The sequence below is a fragment of the Pseudochaenichthys georgianus genome, chromosome 7, assembly GCF_902827115.2.
Source record: "Pseudochaenichthys georgianus chromosome 7, fPseGeo1.2, whole genome shotgun sequence".
NCBI classification, from domain to species: Eukaryota; Metazoa; Chordata; class Actinopteri; order Perciformes; family Channichthyidae; genus Pseudochaenichthys; species Pseudochaenichthys georgianus.
The window spans coordinates 30,411,560-30,415,719 of record NC_047509.1 but is presented as its reverse complement, the minus strand read 5'-3'; the positions used below and the strand labels follow the sequence as shown (position 1 = coordinate 30,415,719).

The 4,160-nt window shown below is 45.4% G+C and overlaps 1 long non-coding RNA gene across 1 annotated transcript; it reads right to left on the bottom strand.

Annotated features, from left to right (window-relative positions):
- Positions 1–411: 411 nt before the first annotated feature.
- Positions 412–2,095, bottom strand: LOC139434116 (uncharacterized). Its single transcript, XR_011643544.1, has 3 exons — positions 2,004–2,095; positions 851–1,011; positions 412–713 (listed from the first exon to the last, which is right to left on the bottom strand). It is a non-coding gene; the product is annotated as an uncharacterized lncRNA (long non-coding RNA).
- Between the last annotated feature and the right edge of the window lie 2,065 nt (positions 2,096–4,160).

Genomic DNA, 4,160 nt, shown 5'->3' with positions numbered 1-4,160 from the left:
ACCATCCTGTATTGGAGCCTGTGTGCCTAAATGTGTTCTCCCTGCAGAATGCGTTGAATATTTACAGAGCTGAACATGGTGGACTACAGTTGAGGCAAATAGAGCAGTGAGCGGTTTGTTTGTTTTGACTGAAATTGTAAAACGAATGCTAATATTGTTCATGGAAATAAATACTGGTGTATATGGCTTTATGCAATCTTTCATTCTGTCATTGTACATGTACTATTATATTATATACTACACAGCAATGGCATAACACACCCATGTGTACGACAAAAAGGTCCACAACCTTATGCTTTTGAAATCAGAATATTCTTTACCCATCCAAACATGAATAATCACGACACATTTTGATATCAACTCGAACTTTATTGTCAAAATCAACGGTTAAAAAAACCCATACAAAAAAAAACTAAATGTAGCCTACTTGTATTTTGTATAAATGACACTAAATAGTTTTACAGAAGCTTTGTGAGCTGGTGCTGGGGCTTCCTTGGACGCAGGATCAGAGTGGTGATTCCGGCCTGCATTGTCCTCAGGATACGCAGGGAGTTTCCTGATCCGTGAAATGTCGATGTTGGGTTCAGACAGCAGCCAAATTGAACCGTGTAGCATACCCGGCGATGACCTCCTCCCTGTCAGGTCGCTCATAATGGTGCAGGGTCCACAAAGACTTGGTCGAAGATGAGGTCCATCAAGTTGGCCACGTAGGGCTGTGCAATGGTAAAAAAAAAGCACAACAAAAAATGTGGTTTAGATTAGTATATGCATGTAAAAAACTGAAACTTCTTTCTAATTTTTTTATTTTATATTTGTAAATAGTTCTATAATAAATATTTTAAACACTTACGGAATGTGGAGTCAGTCTTTACTGGTTTTGCTCTGCATTCTCCCTTCCTGGCCTTTGGGAACTGCAGTTTATACAGAGGGTTTCCAGTGGATGTAGTGGCGTGTGCACGCTCAGCGTTTTCATTGTAGTGCAGGGCTGCCAGGTACAGTCTTTCATTTCCGCTATGATAAAAAAAAATGTAAATAATAGCAAAGGATGTACAAATTGTCACTAATTAGTAAGTATGTGAGGTGCTGGCCTGTAAAGAAGAACACATAGTTAGAACAAAATCATCTCAACTTAGTATTCAGGATGAGAAAATACTATTTGGATAAATATAGTCTGAAATCCCAAAAGATGGGGCTAAAACTCTCTATTTAGCAAAGCTCTTTGCTAAGCCTTTTCCAATCCGAGTTAGTTTTGAACCGTAACGTGCATGCTGTGTTTCTGACTCAATACAGGTGATGTGTTGGAGAGGGGCTGAGCTCAGTAGACTGACTGTAATGAGTGCTAGCCACTAATTAGCCTGTTGCTAGAGGTAAGGCCTTGTCAACAACAACAGACCAATGGGGCTTTAGCTCAGTTTTACTCGTGGTGTGTGTCCCCCCTCGCATACATACACAGTGTTATATCCTAACACACCCCCATTTATATTCATGTGCGCAAACAAGTAAACACACAAAAGCTTTTACATATAACGCTGGAAAAATCGGCATGTCTCATTAGCGTAGCGTAGCTTAGCTTACAGACCGATGATATCTGATCGTTCTTACAGACTACAATCACAAAAGCTTTTACATATAACGCTGGAAAAAACGGCACTTGCCTACAGAAGATTACGTTTGTTATTATAACTTACTCAATATGATTGTAGAGGATACAAAATACTAATAAATAGGAGAATAAATACTTGTGTTATCGCCTAGGGCGTGGCTTTACAGCCTGCACACAGATCACCATTACGGCAGTATGTCTGAACATGTTAGCAAATGCCTGATAATTCAAATAAAAGACAAAGCAAAGACTGCGGAGCGTACAAAATAAAATGCTACAAAAATATATAAACACCTAACCGATTACTATTTGGGTTTGAGGCGACATTGATACGACGAAGCTACATGCTACAAGCTAGAGATAGCTTTATCAGGAAAAACACCGCTAAATAAAAACTTACAGCTTCAAAATTGGATGTGTCCTCACTGGCCTGGTCCCGGATGGTTGGTATTGATCCCGGGTTTAGCATTACTTTGGAGGCATATCCGTGTTGGACTTGAGAGAAGTTCATAAACATGTCCGTCGTAAAATGTTTGGAACACACCAACAGAAATCTGCCGTGGTCTTCTGGCACATGTCCCTTGAAAATGAAGTCTAGCCACAGATTCTTTTCTTTTTCCACTGATGGCATTGCATGCAGTCCCCTTTCTAGAGTCTTGCAGCCCCTTTTTTAGAGATTTGGCTAAGGAGGAAAATAGAGAGGGTTGTGTTTTCTGACACTTGGTGAGTTCCCTGGAACACCGGGGACACATTCATGTATAAAAGACGTACAAAGGTGCATTTTGCATGATAGGTCCCCTTTAATCTAAAGGCGCATTCACACTGCGGTACTTTTCCCACAAAGGTTCTGTTACGCTCCTCGTAAAGAGACTCAAAACTTGAACCCGCTATGCAAGAACACTTGGGATGGAGACTTAGGTGAAGTGTCAAAAAAACTGGATTTATTTACGTCCTCAAAAAACAGGCAGGAGACAAAGTAAACTCTCAACAGAGTGGGAAGAACGTGGAGCAGGGCTGAGATGGAGGTTGGGCTGGACGTGGCAGGCAGGACGGAATGGAATATGGAGTTTCTGGAACAGGCACAAAACAGAACAGGATTAGTATATGAAAAAATCCAACTGGAAGAGTTTACAAAAAGACTAGCAATACTAGTCAGCCGGAACTGGAGTTTACCACTGTGAGTATACGAAGAACTGGCGAAGTCTGATGATCGAACCGGAGTTTTAAGCAGCAGCAGGTGAGTAGTGGTAATCAGTGATGATGAGAAACAGGAGCGGAGGTGAGTTGGCGGAAAACGGAAAGTAGGTCAACCACGCCCAGCCAGGAAGACAGACAAACAGATAGACAAACAAACAGAAAAAAGGAGAAGGAGATACTGCAATTCCTCACAGTACCCCCCCCCCCCCCTCAATGGGAGCCACCTGGCGACCACCAGGCTTGATTGGATGAGCCCTGTGAAAGGCCCTCACCATGATTGGGTCCAGGACACGGGAACGAGGAACCCAGCATCGCTCCTCGAGGCCATAACCCTCCCAGTCCACCAGATACTGGAAACCCCTGCCCCGACGTCTGACGTCCAAAAGACGGTGCACCGTATAAGCAGGGTGATTGTCGATGATACGGGCGGGAGGAGAGGGTAAGGCCAGAGGGCTCAATTCACTGGTGTGAACCGGCTTAATCTGAGACACGTGGAAAGTGGGGTGAATTCTCAGAGCTCTGGGAAGCTTCAACCGGCCTGCGGAAGGGTTAATGATCCTTAGGATGGGAAAAGGACCAATGAAGCGTGGGGAAAGCTTCTTGGACTCAGAGATGAGAGGAATGTTGCGGGAGGACAACCAGACTGACTGGCCTGGGACGTAGAGAGGAGCTGCCTTTCTGTGACGGTTGGCTGATCGCTAGTTCCGTGCCGAAGTCTGGAGAAGGGCAGATCGTGTATCTCTCCAGATTTTCTGACAGCGACGCACATGCTGCTGGACTGAGGGAACTGCCAAGTCTCGCTCCTCTTCGGGGAACAGGGGCGGCTGGTACCCCAATGAAGCTTCAAAGGGGAGAGACCAGTAGCGGAGCAGGTAAGAGCGTTGTGGGAGTACTCAACCCAGGAGAGATGAGAGCTCCAAGTAGAGGGGTTTCGGTCATTGATGCAGCGGAGAGCTGACTCCAGGTCCTGATTAGTTCGTTCTGTTTGGCCGTTTGATTGGGGGTGATATCCAGAAGTCAGGCTGACTGAGGCTCCCAGGGATTGACAAAACTCCCTCCAAACTCGAGAGGTGAACTGGGGACCGCGGTCTGAGACAATGTCGGCAGGGATACCATGTAATCGGAAAACATGTTCTGTGAGGAGTTGGGAGGTCTCCAGGGCTGACGGGAGTTTTGGAAGAGCAACGAAGTGAGCCGACTTGGAAAACCGGTCTACTATAGTGAGGATTGTGGTGTTGCCCTGTGAGGGGGGCAGGCCGGTAACAAAATCCAGTGCGATGTGTGACCAGGGAGGACTAGGGATAGGAAGGGGTGGGAGGACTGGTGGGAGGACTTACTCCTAGCACACGTGGGACAGGCA